The sequence below is a fragment of the Mya arenaria genome, chromosome 3, assembly GCF_026914265.1.
Source record: "Mya arenaria isolate MELC-2E11 chromosome 3, ASM2691426v1".
Classification (NCBI taxonomy): Eukaryota; Metazoa; Mollusca; class Bivalvia; order Myida; family Myidae; genus Mya; species Mya arenaria.
The window spans coordinates 40,910,009-40,931,514 of record NC_069124.1 but is presented as its reverse complement, the minus strand read 5'-3'; the positions used below and the strand labels follow the sequence as shown (position 1 = coordinate 40,931,514).

General features: G+C 34.5%; 1 long non-coding RNA gene across 1 annotated transcript; it reads right to left on the bottom strand.

Moving 5' to 3' along the window:
* Positions 1-325: 325 nt before the first annotated feature.
* On the bottom strand, positions 326-18,484 carry LOC128228598 (uncharacterized). Its single transcript, XR_008259947.1, has 10 exons — positions 18,456-18,484; positions 8,521-8,560; positions 8,185-8,280; positions 7,610-7,685; positions 6,993-7,111; positions 6,629-6,757; positions 6,011-6,109; positions 5,714-5,840; positions 4,669-4,860; positions 326-3,569 (listed from the first exon to the last, which is right to left on the bottom strand). It is a non-coding gene; the product is annotated as an uncharacterized LOC128228598 (long non-coding RNA).
* Positions 18,485-21,506: the final 3,022 nt, after the last annotated feature.

Below are 21,506 nucleotides of genomic sequence, written 5' to 3'. Positions count from 1 at the left end.
GTGCTTGGTAATTATGGATGGATGGAGGCGAAGACAAAGATATTAAAATACGAAGGCCAAGATCATAATACCCTAATCAGTAACTGTAATCATATAACCTGGGGTTTTCCAAAACATAAGTAAAAAGAACAACTGGTCAGTTTTTACGTATTGTCCAACGTCAAGGTATTAAGTCACAGGCCGGGTCCAACTCGTATGGATGAATGGAAAACGTAACACAAGCTTTGAAAGAAAAAAGGGCATTTATTAATGCCATAACTGATAAGTGTTTTTATGAAATATTGTGAAATAAAACCTTGGAGTTATTCACTCCAGGTCCCAGGTAAAACATAACAGTCAATAGTAACATAATAACATTTCCCGAAATACATATCTGGGTGGACAAATTTGTACACTACTCTAGTCCAAGATAACCCTGCCGACAACATGCATCATAAGGCCTTATACAATAGAGTCCAGAATTGTCCAAAGATTTTGGACATGGATACCTTGCCTATGGAAGGCCCCACTTGGCGATTTAAGAGATAATAATTCAAGAAAACATGTTTTAATATATTTTGTAGTTGTATATAAATAATTAATACATAATACATATTATAAATATAATAATAATACACAAAATAACATAAGTGGCGACAAATATCTAGTAATATCATGTTAGTTGCTATTAATAATGTTACCATCACAATACTTTCATTGATATAAACACCGTTTCCATGGCAACAACAATAAAATGCAACACAATATGCAACACATCAGGTGTCAAAAGTTAATACTAGAAATACTTAAAGGTCAAACTAGAGGTCTTAAAAAACTACTCAACAAAAATAAAGGCATTAAAAATACAAACATGGTGATGATCGCCCAAATTTCTCGAACTTTTTTAAGTCTCTTATAACAGGACTAAGCTAAGCTCACTATGTTTTTCAATAATTTGTTATACTTTATAAAGGATTCGTTAATTACAATAAATCATTTTTTTATGTATCAATTAAAGTATGCATTTTGGCTAACTGAAATTGGGACTAGCTACATGTAGGAATTAAAAAAACTTCTCAAATTACTCAAGGCACTAAAATCAACTCAAAGACAAAGATAATGGCATTTAATAAACACTCAAATAATTAAAGTATAGGCATTTAAAATCTACTTTAAATACAAAAGTATAGGCAGTCATTTTAGAAATATCTTCTAAAAGGTAAGAGTATGTGTAATAATACTTATATTGTTAAATTTGTTATGGTTATGTCTTAACATAACTAACACAAACACTTTTGTTGCTTTGAGCAAGACTTGCAATCAATTTATTTTTCTCCGGCAGACTTTAAACAAATTACAAATATACATATATACCAAAAATTGTTACCATACAACATCTACGGTATATACAATGTTCGAATAATACAACGTTGTACAAATTATGATATTCCAAGACGGGGTAAAAACCAGAGATCAAAACTTCAACTGTTTGTAAAATAACTCTGGAAAACTGTACCTCAGAATACCATAAATGCTTCAAAATTCATTCATATTTTCTATGCGATCAAAATATATCCGTATTTCAATCATTATTCATCAGTATTTTTTTTAAATACTTTAATTTCGTGACCTTTCACATGTTTATATAAATGTTCCCAATGAACTAAACAATTGATTCACATGTTTATATAAATGTTCCCACTGACTTTAACATTTTCCGATAATAATTATAACATTAAATCCATAAAGCATCTATGTGCCAACATTAAACAACTCAAATTTAAAAAAAAATGAAGTTAACCACATAAGTCTAGCATGAAAATGACCAATACAGTTAAACCCCATGCATATTCCCGCCTTTGCCCTCCACTGACCATACATCACTTGACATAAAACGCTTCAATAACACACAAAAACTTTACATTTGTGATGAACGTTATGTTTAGACATGTGTTCAATTATGTCCAGAGTGGATCATTGTTGTCAAAAAAAAAAATACATTCCAAAGATTGAGAAATAGTAATACAATTAACAGGTTAATTCTGGTATTTATGCATTTTGTAGCTATACTCATTATACACAATATAATTTTATTTTTTTTACCAAACTAAAAAAAGACAAAAAACAATACCCTTAACACCGTTCCCAAGTAGTCAGTTCTCAAATTTCAACCATTTTAAAGATGAATATACAAAATCAAATTAATTAAATGATGAAGATGGTTATTTTATTTCACTGATAAATCTCTATCAAGTACAGGAAAGCATATGATAAACTGTGTTCTTTTGTTACTATCTATTTGACTAAGATACAAAATTATAGTAAATAATAAATATGATAAAAAAACAAAAACTGAAATGTTACCATAACAAAACTAAAATACACACACATATATAACATGTTTTGTTTTGACATTTCAGTTCAGCCTTCTTATAACTGTGGTAAAACATTGAATTTCAAATTGATTATTCACGCCGACATTAAAAGTAAACAGAAACTAGAGATTGCTTTTTTGAAAAAGTCCTTGTCTCCCCTATTGTGTGGTCGTATCTGAGAAAAATAAATGATGGAAATGAAATTTGTAATTTTGGGCTGGAGACGAACTAACAGTGAACTTTGGTTTATTCACCCATATTAAATAGTGAATATCTACCGCGACCTTGACCTTTGACCTAGTGATCTCAAAATCAATTGTGGTCATCTGCTAGTCATGACCAACTAGCATAAATAGTATGAAGTTCCTGGGTGCAAGCGTTCTTTAGTTATTGAGTGGAAACGAGTGGAAACGAAGTGTGACGTACAGGCTGACTGACAGACAGGGCAAAAACATAAATGGAGGAGCCATAATTACTTTAAAGTGACACTTCAAATTCAATTCATACACATGAATAACATATGTAAACTTTAATTGATTAACTACTTGATACTGCATTTATGGAAAAAATTACTAATATTTGTTACATGATAATAACCTTGATTAATAGCTGAAAAAGCCAAAATATTAAACAACTGGTGAGTGCTAAAAGATTGTGATCAACCAGCCACTCATAATTTCCTTAAAATTTAACTGTATCCTTCATAAGAACTATTGTTTTGGACATGTTTTTGTCCTTTATGGTATATAAAATCATTTAAATAAATTGTGGTACATCTTATATGGGAGTAAGAGAGCATCTTTAAAGTAAGCTATCAAGGGAATTTTCGTAAAAAAGTTCACAGGCGAAAAATACAATGAATGCCAATTGTTGGTTTCAATAGACAACCTTCAATAGAGAATGTATTATAGTTGAAAACATATTTCACCCTACCATACATCAGTTGTATGACAGATGTTTCAAAACAAATTGTAAGAAGAAAAGGTAACAGTGTGTTCATTGCTTTGGCTGAGATGGTCTGGGTAGCTTTGTCTATTATTTATGTCATTTCTGAAGTATTCTCTTATCTTCTTATGTAAATATCACTGTTGTTCAAGATCCATGCCCTTGGTACAGATTCACATGGGAGTTCAGGCAAGACAACTCCTCCAATTTTCAGCAATGAAGCATCTGATTTAGCAATCTCTCTGCACTGCACAAATCTGGGTCCATCTGCTGAAATTATTGTTTTATAAAACATGTTTAAAACCGAAAAAAATTCCACAAAAAATAACACTAGAACTCAGGGAGTCGGATGTGTCGCCTGACAAATTATTTACTGTTGACATTACAGCTGTTAGATTGGCATTTTATTCATTTATAGACGATGATGTTGCCATTTAACATTCAAGTGTAGTTGGTACTTGAAACTGAAGGTAACAATGTTAATCTGGACAAAAATTAACATTGAAAATTAACAAAGGGCAATAACCTCTTAAAATATGGAAACAAGAGTTCTTGTGCACTGCACTTGCCCTCAATGAGATCTATCTACATATGAAATTTCAAGGTGATATCACTTATAGTTTACGAGATATGCCCAGGACAAGTGAAAACGGGACGAGTCTGCCAACAAAGAGCAATAACTCTAAAAATATTGAAGCAAGAGTAATGGTTCTTGTGCACTGCACTTGCCCTCAATGAGATCTATCTACATATGAAATTTCAAGGTGATATCACTTATAGCTTACGAGATATGCCCAGGACAAGTGAAAACGGGAAGAGTCTGCCAACAAAGAGCAATAACTCTAAAAATATTGAAGCAAGAGTTACGATTCTCGTGCACTGCACTTGCACTCAATGAGATCTATCTAGCTATGAAGTTTCAAGTTGATACCTCTTATATTCTTTAAGATATGCCCCGGACAAAACTAAGCATGAAAATTAACAAAGAGCAATTACTCTAAAATCAGGAATGCAAGAGTAACTGTTATTGTGCACTGTACCTGCCCTCCATGACGAGGGGTGAATGCGAAAAAGTTCTAAGTGACATTAAATAAAGAATAAGCTTTCACCCCTTGAATTGAGATCTATCTACATATGAAGTTTCAAGTTGGTAACTCTTATATTCTAAAAGATATGCCCGGACAAAACTTTAAGCATGAAAATTTACAAAGGGCAATAACTCTGAAAGAGAAGCAGTTTTTGTGCACTGCACTTGCCCTCAATGAGATTTATCTACATATGAAATTAAAAACTACTTAAGCCTGTTAAGCTTTCTGTGAGAGTGCAGCTTTAAAGAAATGGTGATATGACAAATTTTATGTTATCATACCTTCAGTACAAAATGGTGTTACTTCGAGATATTGTTTTCAAGCTGTTTAAACCGTTGTAGGTAGTGTTTCCTATGGAAGAGCTTGACCGGTTTTCAGGCATCGGCTTCAAGTTGGAGAATGTTATGGCCACTCCTTGATGAGCTGGTCACAGTCGCAGCCACTTCGTATCATCTCAGCATTTGATTTTCCATCTGAAATCATAGGAGGGTTTGCTTATTTTGTTCATTTCAAGAATTAAACTAACATAAAAACACAGTCACAGTTCTTGCTACACATCTTCATAATTCCTCTGGCAACATGTCAACAAAATTGTATTTAAATAGTTTCAATAGTATTTAAGTTATGGCCAAGGTTAGTTTTCTTATATTTACACCTCAACTTCCATTCCTTAAATGAACTGCCTTTCGGCAATTGCGTTCATCGATTGATCTTCGGATATGTTCGGATCGTAATTCATTGCATAACAATATACATAAAAGCTATTGATCTAATTATTGGTTGTATTGTGTCTGCAGGTCCCATAAAATATAGATCAACATTTTTAAAAGTGTTACTTTATCATATTTTAAATATATTGGTACCAGAAGTGTTTCAATTTTACGTTTTAAAGTGATTTCAAGTGGTTGATCTTTTCCCGCGTTATTGTGACGTCATTTGAAAAAAAATGTTTCCGGTTATAGTCGGGTCTATCTATTTACCGAATGGGTAAGAACGGGTTACTGAAAAGTTTTCTTAAATGAAATGAAGTATTTTTTTAACAATTCTTGAATGAAATAATGAACTATTGGTGTAAATATAAGGAATGAATTGCGGGGTTGATTTGCAATTGGGTTGGTCAAAGCACGCGTGGAAGCATGCGTGGAGTCCTTCAGACTCCACACACATTGACCAACCCAATTGCGTTCATACCCCGATAATGACATCAACCCCACAATTCATTCCTTAACATGACACAACAACAACAACACCAAGGCTAAAACAAAAGTGATTACTTTTAAAATCTTAAGCACAAGTCTTTTAGGGAATTATTCAGTAAGTATTAACCTACTACAGTATGGACTGAAGTGCGCCAGTGCAGATCCAGGTGGAACTTTGTATTTCCTGCTATCATTGCATTTGGAACTTCTCGGCCATTTTCAATCGAAAATAACCTTGATGTTTGCCAGTACATCTGTAGAAGAAGTTTGTAAACAATTTAGATAATAGTTTAAATGGATTGTAGTGTTTTTATGTGTATTTTGTACATCTATTTTTAAATTAATTGAAGTGCATTTTTGCATAATTCCCATAAGAAATGTCATAAAAGTTAACTGCTAAATTGAAAATTAAAAGATATCTGACCTTGTAAACCGTCCATTAACATCTGAGGTTGTTTTCGATGGAAAATGGCCAAGGAGCTCCCAGTGGCTATCCTAGATATCTCAATCCGCATATGTAGTCCTACAACAGATACATGTGCATGTAAATTAGAAAGATGTTACTACATTAACATAATGACATTGACCTATGGTACTGTACTGTGAATAAAATGTTAGTACTTTAACATTACAACATACATCTATTGAACTGTACTGTGTACAAAATGATAAATTAATTTTTTGACTCATTTCTTCCAGGCTCTTTGAGATACAAATGTTTTGAATTTACCAGTCTTTGCCAGGGTGACTTATCTGTACATTTATAGACAGCATAGTTCTAGTAGACGTAGCTTTTGGATACATGTTTGCAATTTAGATGAAGGAATGCTGAATTTAAACCTGTCACCACAAAGAGATGATACCATAGGATGATATGATTTTAATTTTGCTGGCATAATGATCAGAAATGCACCAAGCTCACAGCTGTCTCTGCTCAGGACCTTCCCTGGTAACTCTGTCACATCCAACAAATAAAACACTTGCTGTCCTGTAACATTCAGTACCCGTATACATCATTCTGTATTTAAGATCTACAATGTACCTGAGCCTTATGCACATACTCCGAAGGCATCCAATTTCCAGGCATCACATTTCTGTGGAGTTTTGAAAAATGTTAGACCAGCCTGCTGGGCTTGATTGAGGAAGAAGAGCTGCTGGGTCAAGTCCCCAACTGTAATGAAGTGTGTGGAATTTAAAATTGCATTATGCATTTAAAATTTACACAGACAACAGATGGTGCATTCTGATTTTCTTCAAAAATAAAAATCAGTCTAAGGCAACGGTTGAGGTCAGACATAAAACATAACACAGAAAATGGTACACCATAATCATCTTCATCAGGCATTGCCACATATGGTGTATTTTCAAAGAGGTTTCGTTACAGACCTAAAAATCAAAAATCTTACTAGGTAAGTTGTCCATCAGTCTGGTTCCTTCTCTCGGATAAGCTGGTCCACATCCCGCTCTTCCATCTTACCCTCCAAGTTTCACAATCTTGTGGCGTAGATGACTCCCGGTTGTATTGCTGTGTAAAAAACATTGATATGATTGGTATGGTGAGTGTCAGTGGTATAATCTTTAATGCAATGAACCTGTTTAACGGTGAACGGTGCCATGTCCCTAACACAATATCAAAATGATTGTCATTCACATGCTGGACGACTAGAGAATTCCCTCAATTTGGGTATATATTTTTGAAAATTCTTATGCAAAAGTTTATTATAGAAATATTGTGTTAGTATCATCTTTTCGATAGACGGAAGTGCTTATGTCCATCAGCCTAGTTCCACCCCTTGGATGACCTTGTCCACTTCCTGCTCCTCCAATAGTAAATTTCAAATGTTGGATGATCATAAATTTTGTGAAAAAATCAGATTGTAAAAATTGTAAAATTTCTAAAAACATTCAAATTAAATTTTGTAAAATAAGTATTCAATCCGAAACTGTAAGAACAAAATATTTGAGAAATACAAATGTGGTCTTGCACTACAAGTGATATCTGCCATTCTTCATTATAATGTACCTGGAACGCTTCCACGAGGATGTCCTCAATAATCACAGGACGCCATTGACGCAACAACACCTCACATATCCAATATCTGCACAATGACATAGGATATATGAACAACTGTAAATACAAACTTCAATATTTGTCATAAAGAGTGCAATGCAAAGAATAAACAAACTATTGGGAGTATACTGCAGTTTCAATCAATTTTCTTTGTCTTTTGTTCACAAGATCCTTTTGAGAGTCTCCTGGTTTCAAATTTGGATCAAATTGGTGTGTTAATACTAAAGTTACAACAGAAGGCTACCAGCCAAATAAAAAACTTTTCAATTATCATTTATTTGGTTCTAGGAGCAACTCAAATCTGTGGAAATCTGAAGTCAATCACATCCCCTAATTTTTGCAATACAATGACGTAACCAAAGTGATCTAAACAGCCTGACTTTTCTTCAAAACAAACAACAGAAAAGCTTATAAGCTTGGTGGAAAAGGGAATGGCTAAAGACTCTCTGCCACCAGACTATAAACACTTTGGCTATCAACACTTCAGGTATGGTCATTTGTAACAATCAAAGCTACTCCAGACATACCAGTTTCCTTGGTTTCCTCTGCATCAGCTATGGCCTGGAGCCCGTAGATGGGTTATCTGGACTTGCATCCAGCACATTCAGGCAGTGTTGACTTTTCTAAAATTCATGAAATGGAGATACATATAAAATTTAACATTACAATTACATGTTAGGCTTTTCTGAAATGTTTGACCAAAGGGTGAAATCTAAATACCTGAACTATTGAGCATTTAATAGTTAAGACTGAACAAGTTCTGCCTTAAGTTAAAGTTTAAAAGCCTATGCAACTGTACGAAGAGGACACAACAGGCACCTCTTTATGAAAAATTACCAACTCACACAAGTTAAAACACACACCATATGTTCAATCCATAGTTAAAGGGCAGCACCACAAGCACTGCAAAGTATGAAAACAAAAATACAATCATAAACAACACCCACCACAAACAAGACATGGTGATTAATAAACAACTGTTTAGAAACAAAAGGTCATGTCCTTGTTTACATAACAATCCAAGCATATTATGTAAACAAAAACACAACCATAAACAACACCATGACAAACAAGACATGATTATAGATAAACAAGAGTTAGAAAAACAAAGGTTGTGTTCTTGTTTACATAACAACCCAAGCATATTATGTAAACAAAAACACAACCATAAACAACACCATGACAAACAAGACATGGTCATAGATAAACAACAGTTAGAAAACAAAACTTTTGTGTTCTTGTCTACATAATAACCCAAGCATATTATGTAAACAAAAACAAGACATGGTAAAAGTGAAAAACATTAAATGACAATACCTCGGCCCAGGCACATTCTGTAAACATCACAATACATGGTTTTAAGCAAACAACACTATGCAAAAAAACACAGCCCAGGCACATTCTGTAAACATAACAATACATGGTTAAAAGCAAACAACACTTAACGAATAAATCCCAGCCTAAGCACATTCTGTAAACATAACAACTCATGGTTATAAGTAAACAACACTAAGCGACCAAACCCCAACCCATTCTGTAAACATAACAATACATGGTTAAAAGTGAACAACTCTAAGTAACAACACTGCATCTCAGGCACATTCTGTAAACATAAAATATATGGTTAAAAGTGAACAAAACTAAACAACAAAACCCTGGCCGAGTCACATTCTGTAAACATAATACATGGTTAAAAGTGAACAACAGTAAACAACAAAACCCCGAACCAGGCACATTCTGTAAACATAACAATACATGGTTAAAAGTGAACAAAACAACAAAACCCTGGCCCAGGCATATTCTGTAAACATAACAATACATGGTTAAAAGTGAACAATACTAAACAACAAAACACAGGCCCATGCACATTCTGTAAACATAACAATACATGGTTAAAAATGAACAATACTAAACAACAAAACACAGGCCCATGCACATTCTGTAAACATAACAATACATGGTTAAAAGCGAACAAAACTTAACAATAAAACCCTGGCCCTGGCACATTCTGTAAACATTAACAATACATAGTTAAAAATGAACAATACAAAACAACAACACTGGCCCATGCACATTCTGTAAATATAACAATACATGGTTAAAAGTGAAAAACACTTAACGACAAAACCCCGGCCAAGGCACATTCTGTAAACATAACAATACATGGTTAAAAGCGAACAAGACTGCACGACAAAACCCTGGACCAGGCACATTTTGTTAACATAACAATACATGGTTAAAAGTGAACAACACTAATAGTTAAAGGGCAGCACCACAAGCACTGCAAAGTATGAAAACAAAAACACAATCATAAACAACACCAGCCACAAACAAGACATGGTGATTAATAAACAACTGTTTAGAAACAAAAGGTCATGTCCTTGTTTACATAACAATCCAAGCATATTATGTAAACAAAAACACAACCATAAACAACACCATGACAAACAAGACATGATAATAGATAAACAAGAGTTAGAAAAAACGAAGGTTGTGTTCTTGTTTTCAAAATAACCCAAGCATATTATGTAAACAAAAACACAACCATAAACAACACCATGACAAACAAGACATGATCATAGATAAACAAGAGTTAGAAAACAAAACTTTCTGTTCTTGTCTACATAATAACCCAAGAATATTATGTAAGACAAAAACACAACCATAAACATAATATCTAAACAAAAACAAGACATGGTAAAAGCGAACAACACTAAATGACAATACCTCGGCCCAGGCACATTCGGTAAACATCACAATACATGGTTATAAGCAAACAACACTATGCAAAAAAACACAGCCCAGGCACATTCTGTAAACATAACAATACATGGCTAAAAGCAAACAACACTAAAGGACAAAATCCCGGCCTAGGCACATTCTGTAAACATCACAACTCATGGTAAAAAGTAAACAACACAAAGCGACAAAACCCCGACCCATTCTGTAAACATAACAATACATGGTTAAAAGTGAACACCTTTAAGTAACAACACTGCAGCCCATCCTGTAAACATAAAATATATGGTTAAAAATGAACAATACTAAACAACAACACTGGCCCATGCACATTCTGTAAATATAACCATAAATGGTTAAAAGCGAACAAAACTTAACTACAAAACCCTGGCCCAGGCACATTCTGTAAACATAACAATACATGGTTAAAAGCGAACAAAACTACACGACAAAACCCTGGCCCAGGCACATTCTGTAAACATCATACATGGTTAAAAGTTAACACCACTTAACGACAAAACCCCGGCCTAGGCATTTTCTGTAAACATAACAATATATGATTTAAGCGAACAAATCTTAACGATAAAACCCTGGCCCATGCACATTCTGTAAACATAACAATACATGGTTAAAAGTGAACAACACTAAACAACAAATCAACAAAAACCCAGCCCAGGCACATTGTGTAAACATAACAATAAATGGTTAAAAAAGAACAAAACTAACTCAAAACGACAAAACCCAGACCCAGGCTCATACTGTAAATATAACAATACATGGTTAAAAGTGAACAAACAACAAAACCCCAGACCAGGCACATTCTATAAACATAACAATACATGGTTAAAAGTAAACAACGCTTAACCATAAAACCCAGGCCAAGGCACATTCTGTTAACATAATAATACATGGTTAAAAGCAAACAAAACTAAATGAAAAAACCCTGGCCAAGGCACATTCTGTAAACATAACAATAAGTGGAAAAAAGCGAACAAAACCAAACGACAAAACCCCGGCCGAGTCATATTCTGTAAACAAAACAATACATGAATAAAAAAGAACAAAACTAACTCAAAACGACAAAACCCAGGCCCAGGCACATACTGTAAATATAACAATACATGGTTCAATGTGAACAACACTAGGCAATAAACCCCAGGCCCAGGCTCATACTGTAAATATAACAATAGATGGTTAAAAGTGAACAACACTTATTAACAAAACAACAAAACCCCGGCCCAGGCACATTTTGTAAACATAACAATACATGGTTAAAAAAGAACCCAGGCCTATGCACATAAGGTAAACATAACAATACATGGTTAAAAGTGAACAAAACTAAACGACAAAACCCTGGCAAAGGCACATTCTGTTAATATAACTATGCATGGTTAAAAGTGAACAACACTAAATAACAAACACTCTGCTCAGGCACATTCTGTAAATATAACAATACATGATTAAAAGTGAACAACACTAAAGGAAAAAAAACCTGCCCTAGGCACATTCTGTAAACATTACAATACATGATTAAAACCAAACAAAACTTAACTACAAAACCCTGGCCCAGGCACATTCTGTAAACACTAAACAACAAAACACAGGCCAATGCATATTCTGTAAATATAACAATACATGGTTAAAAGTGATCACCAGTAAACAACAACCCCCCCCCCCCCCCCACACACACACACACATCCGCATTCTGTAAACATAACAATACATGGTTATAAGTGAAAATACCTAAGTAACAAAACCTTAGCCCAGACACATTCTGCAAACATAACAATACATGGTTAAAAGTAAACAACACTAAATAACAAAACCAAGGCTCAGGCACATTCTGTAAACATAACAATACATGGTTAAAAGTGAACACCACTTAACGGTAAAACCCCGGCCTAGGCATTTTCCGTAAACATAACAATACATGATTAAATCGAACAAAACTTAACGATAAAACCCTGGCCCATGCACACTCTGTAAACATAACAATACATGGTTTAAAGTGATTGACACTTAAAACGACAAAACCCCAGCCTAGGCATATTCTGTAAACATAACAATACATGGTAAAAAGCAAACAAAACTAAACAACAACACTGGCCCATGCACATTATGTAAATATAACAATACATGGTTAAAAGTGAACGACAAAACCCCGGCCTTGGCACATTCTGTAAACATAACAATACATAGTTAAAAGCGAACAAAACTAAACAACAAAACCCTGGCTCAGGCACATTCTATTAACATAACAATACATGGTTAAAAGTGAACAAGACTACATGAGAAAACCCTGGCCCAGGCACATTCTGTAAACATAACAATACATGGTTAAAAGTGAACAAGACTACATGAGAAAACCCTGGCCCAGGCACATTCTGTAAACATAACAATACATGGTTAAAAGTGAACAACTCTAAGTAAGAACACTGCAACCCAGGCACATTCTGTAAACATAACAATATATGGTTAAAAGCGAACAACACTTAACAAAAAAAAACCCGCCCTAAACACATTCTGTAAACATAAAATACATGGTTAAATGTGAAGAACAATAAACAACAAAACCCTGCCCATCCTGTAAACATTACAATATTTGGTTATTAGAAACAAAACTCAGTAACAACTGCAGGGCCTAGGCACATCTTGTAAACATAACAATACAAGGTTAAAAGTAAACAACACTAAACAACAAAACCCTGGCCCAGGCACATTCTGTAAATATAACAATACATGGTTAAAAGTAAACAACACTAAACAACAAAAACCCGGCCCAGGCACATTCTGTAAACATTACAATACATGGTTAAAAATAAAGGACACTAAACGACAAAACCCAGGCCTTTGCACATAAGGTAAACATAAAAATACATGGTTAAAAGCGAACAAAACTAAACAACAAAACCCTGGCCCAGGCACATTCTGTTAATATGACAATAAATGGTTAAAAGTGAACAACATTAAATAGCAAACCCCCTGCCCAGGCACATTCTGTAAACATAACAATACATGATTAAAAGTGAACAAAACTGAACGATAAAACCCTGGCCCAGGCACATTCTGTAAACATAACAATACATAGTTAAAAGTGAACAATACTAAACAAAAACACTGGCCCAGGCACATTCTGTAAAAATAAAAATACATGGTTGAAAATTAACAATACTAAACGACAAAACCCCAGCCCAGGCATATTCTGTTAACACAATACATGGTTAAAAGTAAGCAACTCTAAACAACAAAACCTCGGCCCAGGCACATTCTGTAAACATTACAATACATGGTTAAAAATAAAGGACACTAAACGACAAAACCCAGGCCTTTGCACATAAGGTAAACATAAAAGTACATGGTTAAAAGCGAACAAAACTAAACGACAAAACCCTGGCCCAGGCACATTCTGTTAATATAACAATAAATGGTTAAAAGTGAACAACACTAAATAGCAAACCCCCTGCCCAGGCACATTCTGTAAACATAACAAAACATGGTTAAAAAAGAATAAAACTAACTCAAAACGACAAAACCCAGACCCAGGCACATTCTGTAAATATAACAATACATGGTTAAAAGTGAACAACACTAAACAACAAAACCTCGGCCCAGGCACACTCTGTAAACATAACAATACATGGTTAAAAGTGAACAACACTAAACAACAAAACCTCGGCCCAGGCACACTCTGTAAACATAACAATACATGGTTAAAAGTGAACAATACTAAACAACAAAATCTCGGCCCAGGCACACTCTGTAAACATTACAATACAAGGTTAAAAGCGAACAACACTAAACAACAAAACCTCGGCCCAAGCACACTCTGTAAACATAACAATACATGGTTAAAAGCGAACAACACTAACAACAAAACCTCGGCCCAGGCACACTCTGTAAACATAACAATACATGGATAAAAGTGAACAACACTAACAACAAAACCTCGGCCCAGGCACACTCTGTAAACATAACAATACATGGTTAAAAGTGAACAAAATTAAACAATAAAACCTCGGCCCAGCCACACTCTGTAAATATAACAATACATGGTTAAAAGTGAACAAAACTAAACACCAAAATCTCGGCCCAAGCACACTCTGTAAACATAACAATACATGGTTAAAAGTGAACAACACTAAACAACAAATCAACAAAACCCCAGCCCAGGCACATTGTGTAAACATAACAATACATGGTTAAAAAAGAACAAAACTAACTCAAAACGACAAAACCCAGACCCAGGCACATTCTGTAAATATAACAATACATGGTTCAATGTGAACAAACAACAAAACCCCAGACCAGGCACATTCTATAAACATAACAATACATGGTTAAAAGTAAACAACGCTTAACCATAAAACCACGGCCAAGGCACATTCTGTTAACATAATAATACATGGTTAAAAGCGAACAAAACTAAATGACAAAACCCTAGTAACCACATTTTGTAAATATAACAATACATGGTTAAAAGTGAACAATACTAAAGAACATAACCCCGGCCCAGGCACATTCTGTAAACATAACAATAAGTGGAAAAAAGCAAACAAAACCAAACGACAAAACCCCGGCCGAGTCATATTCTGTAAACAAAACAATACATGAATAAAAAAGAACAAAACTAACTCAAAACGACAAAACCCATGCCCAGGCTCATACTGTAAATATAACAATAGATGGTTAAAAGTGAACAACACTTATTAACAAAACAACAAAACCCCGGACTAGGCACATTTTGTAAACATAACAATTCATGGTTAAAAGTAAACAACACTAAACCATAAAACCCCAGCCCAGGCACATTCTGTAAACATTACAATACATGTTTAAAAATAAACGACACTAAACAACAAATCAACAAAACCCCAGCCCAGGCACATTGTGTAAACATAACAATACATGGTTAAAAAAGAACCCAGGCCTATGCACATAAGGTAAACATAAAAATACTTGGTTAAAAGTGAACAAAACTAAACAACAAAACCCTGGCAAAGGCACATTCTGTTAATATAATAATACATGGTTAAAAGTGAACAACACTAAATAAAAAACACTCTGCCCAGGCACATTCTGTAAATATAACAATACATGGTTAAAAGTGAACAATACTTTAACAACAAAAACCCGGCCCAGGCACATTCTGTAAACATAACAATATATGGTTAAATGTAAACAACACTACACGACAAACCTCTCCCTAGCCACATTCTGTAGACATAACAATACAAGGTTAAAATAGAACAAAACTGAACGACAAAACCCCTGGCACAAGCACATTCTGTAAATATAACAATACATGGTTAAAGGGAACAATACTAAATAACAAAACCCAGGCCCAGGCACATTCTGTAACAGAACAAAACACGGTTAAAAGCGAATAAAACTAAACAACAAAACCCCAACCCATGCACATTTTGTCAACATAACAATACATGGTTAAAAGTGGACAATACTAAACAACAAGATCTCGGCCCAGGCACATTCTCTAAATAAAACAATACATGTTTAAAAGTGAACAATATACTAAATGACAAAACCTTGGCCCAGGCACATTATGTAAATATAACAATACATGGCTAAATGTGAACAATAATAAACGACAAAACCCTGGCCCAGGCACATTCTGTAAACATTACAATACATGGTTATGAGTGAACAAGACTAAGCAACAAACCCCCAGCCCAGGCACATACTGTAAATATAACAATACATGGTTAAAAGTGAACAACACTTATTAACAAAACAACAAAACCCAGCCCAGGCACATTCTGTTAAAACAACACAACATGGTTAAAAGTAAACAACAATAAACCATAAAACCAAGGCCAAGGCACATTCTGTTAATATAATAATACATGGTTAAAAGTTAACAATACTAAAGAACAAAACCCAGGCCCAGGCACTTTCTGTAGACATAATAATACAAGGTTAAAAGTGAACAAAACTTTAAACGACAAAACCCCGGCCCAGGCAGATTGTGTAAATATAACAATACATGGTTAAAAGTGAACAACACTAAATAATAAACACCCTGCCCAGGCACATTCTGTAAATATAACAATACATGGTTAAAAGTAAACAACTCTAAATAACAACCCCCCTGCCCAGGCACATTCTGTAAATATAACAATATATGGTTAAAAGTGAACAATACTAAACAACAAAACCTGGGACCAGGCACATTCTGTTAACATAACAGTACATGGTTAAAAGTGAACAATACTAAACAACAAAACCTAAGCCCAGGCACATACTGTAAACATAACAATACATGGTTAAAAGTGAATGACACTAAACAACAAATCAATAAAACCCCAGCCCAGGCACACTGTGTAAACATAACAATACATGGTTAAAAGTGAACAATACTTAACAACAAAACCCCAGCCCTAAGTACATTCTCAAAGCATAACAATACATGGTTAAAAGTATACAACACTAAACGACAAGGCAAAGACCTAAGCACATACTGTAAACATAATTATACATGGTTTAAAGTGAAACAAACTAAACAACAAAACCTTGGCCTAAGCACATTCTGTAAACATAACAATACATGGTTAAAAGCGAATAAAAAACTAAACAACAAAACCCCAACCCATGCACATTCTGTAAATATAACAATACATGGTTAAAAGTCAACAACACTAAATAACAAACCCCCTGCCCAGGCACATTCTGTAAATATAACAATACATGGTTAAAAGTGAACAATACTAAACAACAAAACCTTGGCCCAGGCACATTCTGTAAACATAACAATACATAGTTAAAAGTGAACAACTCTAAACAACAAATAAACAAAAACCCCGTCCAGGCACATTGTGTAAACATAACAATACATGGTTAAAAGTAAACAACAAAACCCCGGGCCCAGGCACATTCTGTAAATATTACAATACACGGTTAAAAGTGAACAACACTAAACAACAAAATCCCGGCCCAGGCACATTCTGTAAACATTACAATATATGGTTAAAAGTAAACAACACTAAACGATAAAATCCCGGCCCAGGCATTGTTTTTCAACATAATTTAAACATGGTTTAAAGCGAAACAAACTAAACAACAAAACCTTGGCCCAGGCACATTCTGTAAACATAACAATACAAGGTTATAAGTGAACAACACTAAGTAACAAAACTCTGACCCAGGCACATTCTGTAAACATAAAAATTCATGGTTATAAGTGAACAACAACAGGTAACAACAACCTGGCCAAAGCACGTTCTGTTAACATAACAAAACATAGTTAAAAGCTACACTTATCAAAAATAACCCAGGCCAGGCATAATTATGTTGCTTTAGTGTATAATCTATAAAGATACCAATACATGGTATAAAGCATAAAGCACCAACACTAAGCCACTTTTACCAGTCCCAGGCATATTCTGTTTTCATAACAATATGTACATGAGCAAAATTAAGTCATCAACAACTTCCATTCCATTGATAATATTTCAATATTACCGGGTACGCCATCCACAATCACTAATCACTATGTAAATTCCAAACCACTTCCAATCAAGTTGTTTGTCAGTATAAGTACCACAATTCAATTAACACATAAGATACACATAACAAAAATATTATGTTCCTATATATATTTGTACACAATAATGGAGTTTAAACTCAATTAGCAAAAGCAATCTACAACTTCCACTTCTTTGATATACAACAGTATTTTCAAACTTCAAACCCCCAATATTAGCAGAAACCATTAAAACTGACGTCCCCAATCACTAAATCACTATGTAAATTCCAAAACTCTTATAAATAAAGTTGTTTGTCAGTGTAAGTAGCACAATTCAATTTATAATACAGATAACACAAGTATTATGTTCCTTTTTTTAGTCAATAATACAGTGTACGAAATTCGGCTTTGAATCCACTAGCCCATTCGGGCTACAATGCGTCAATAATAAATTATAGTCATACATATATTAGTGTAGTCATCAAAAGTTCAGTTACTAATAAAGTTTTCAAAAAGGTAATACGAGAAAAATATTTCCTGAACATATATTTTATTTAATGGAAAGAGTTATGCATGTACTATAAGTTCTGTTATCCAATGCATCCTTGTCAAATCAGATATGCACCAGCGATTGTGCAATGACATTTTTCTCTTTTCAACTTTCAGTTTCACTTTCAAGTTTCAGAAGTAACAACAAAAATATATCGATGTTTATATTGCCAATATTCCTATAATTGTTCTTTAAAAATTAATGGCAAAGCTATTTAAAGGTATAAAATAGAACCTTACTGTACTGTACACAGACAACGAGTTAACTGTATATCCGACAGTTCTCCTTTCACTTTGATTAAATTTGTCAGGAAGTAAGCGAGCACCTGTTTCCTCCGCATTTAAGTTCTGTTCGCATTAAAAACTTAAATATCTTTCTTTTTATATTAGCTAATAAATAAAATATATTTAAATGAAATAAATAAAATATCAATGTTGATATTGCTATTTTAGCATTGTCAATTTTCATAGCCATCGTTGTTGTCGAAAACTGCCGACTTTATCGGTTAATTTACATAATGGGCGGAGTTAATGACGTCATAGAGTTTGACTGCTGCTAATACACACAGTTATTGGTTAGAAACTGATCGATAATTACTTGTCACTTCGGGCGTTAATGAATTTCGGCATGTGTTTATATTTATTGATTAAATAAACAAACATTGAGCACATGGCTTGAGCCCTGAATGTAAATTTCGGCGAATCCGACTTCGCCGTTGTCAAGGCGACTTAATCGCTCCAGTCGCCCAGAAGGACGCATTCTTGAATAATAAGGCTTTGTGTATAAAAAACATGATGCGTAACGCGTTTAATTGGCAGGTTTTTTTTAAATAACCTAAGGAAACAAGAGGGCCATGATGGCCCTGTATCGCTCACCTGTAGCTTTGCTAAATAAAGTGAACATTCTGACCTATTATCATAAAGATCCAATGAAAAATATGGCCCCTAGAGGCCACTCTTTTATTTGTCCCACTGACCTAGTTTTTTACCCCACATGACCCTATCAGTAGGCAATGCTTCAAACCAAATATTTAAGACCTAGTCCTTGTGGCTTCAGACAAGAAAATTTTAAAGTTTTTTCCTATATAAGCCTATGTAAAACTTGTGACACCCAGGGTGAGGCCTCTTTTCACCACAGGTGCACAAAATGAACAATCTTGGTAGCGGGCCACTAGGTTATGCCACATATAAAATGCCAATGTCTTGTTGGTTTAGACAAGAAGTTTTTTGTTCTATATAAGCCTATGCAAAACTTGTGACTCCCCCCAGGATAGGGCCTCTTCTCCCCAGGGGCATAAATTGAACAATCTTGGTAGAGGACCACTTGGTTATGATACATACCAAATATTGAATGCGTAGGCCTTGCATTTTCAGACAAGAAGATTTTTAAACACTTTCCTTATATAAGATTAGGTTTTTCTAATAATTGACCTAGTGACCTAGTTATTGACTGCGGATGACCCAATATCGAACTTGACCTAGATTTTATAGAGATGATTATTCTGACCAACTTGCATTGAGATTAGGCTAAAATTGTGACCTCTATTGTGTTCACAAGGTTTTTGTACTAATTGACCTAGTGACCTAGTTGTTGACCGCGGATGACCCAATATCGAACTTGACCTACATTTTATAGAGATGATCATTCTGACCAAGTTGCATTGAGATTAGGCTAAAATTGTGACCTCTATTGTGTTCACAAGGTTTTTCTACTAATTGACCTAGTGACCTAGTTTTTGACCTGGGTTGACCCAATATGGAACTTGACCTAGCTTATGTTAAGATGAGCTTATGTTAAGATGATCATTCTGACCAAGTTTCATTAAGATAAGGCTAAAATTGTGACCTCTATTTTGTTCACAAGGTTTTTCTAATAATTGACCTAGTGACCTAGTTATTGACTGCGTATGACCCAATATCGAACTTGACCCAGATTTTATAGAGATGATCATTCTGACCAAGTTGCATTAAGATTAGCCTAAAATTGTGACCTCTATTGTGTTCACAAGGTTTTTGTACTAATTGACCTAGTGACCTAGTTATTGACCGCGGATGACCCAATATCGAACTTGACCTTGATTTTATAGAGATGATCATTCTGACCAAGTTGCATTGAGATTAGGCTAAAATTGTGACCTCTATTGTGTTCACAAGGTTTTCTTACTAATTGACCTAGTGACCTAGTTATTGACCGTGAATGACCCAATATCAATCTTGACCTACATTTTACAGCGATGATCATTCTGACCAATTTGCATTGAGATTAGGCTAAAATTGTGACCTCTATTGTGTTCACAAGGTTTTTCTACTAATTAACCTAGTGACCTAGTTATTGACCGCGGATGACCCAATATCGAACTTGACCTAGATTTTATAGAGATGATCATTCTGACCAAGTTGCATTGAGATTAGGCTAAAATTGTGACCTCTAATGTGTTCACAAGGTATTTCTACTAATTGACCTACTGACCTTGTTTTTGACCCCAGATGACCCAATATCGAACTTGACCTAGATTTCATAGAGATGATCAGTCTGACCAAGTTTCATAAAGATTAGGTCAAAATTGTGACCTCTGTTGTGTTCACAAGGTTTTTCTAATAATTGACCTAGTGACCTAGTTATTGACTGCGGATGACCCAATATCGAACTTGACCTAGATTTTATAGAGATGATTATTCTGACCAAGTTGCATTGAGATTAGGCTAAAATTGTGACCTCTATTGTGTTCACAAGGTTTTTGTACTAATTGACCTAGTGACCTAGTTGTTGACCGCGGATGACCCAATATCGAACTTGACCTACATTTTATAGAGATGATCATTCTGACCAAGTTGCATTGAGATTAGGCTAAAATTGTGACCTCTATTGTGTTCACAAGGTTTTTCTACTAATTGACCTAGTGACCTAATTATTGACCGCGAATGACCCAATATCGAACTTGACCTAGATTTTATAGAGATGACCATTCTGACCAAGTTGCATTGAGGTTAGGCTAAAATTGTGACCTCTATTGTGTTCACAAGGTTTTTCTACTAATTGACCTAGTGACCTAGTTTTTGACCCCAGATGACCCAATATCG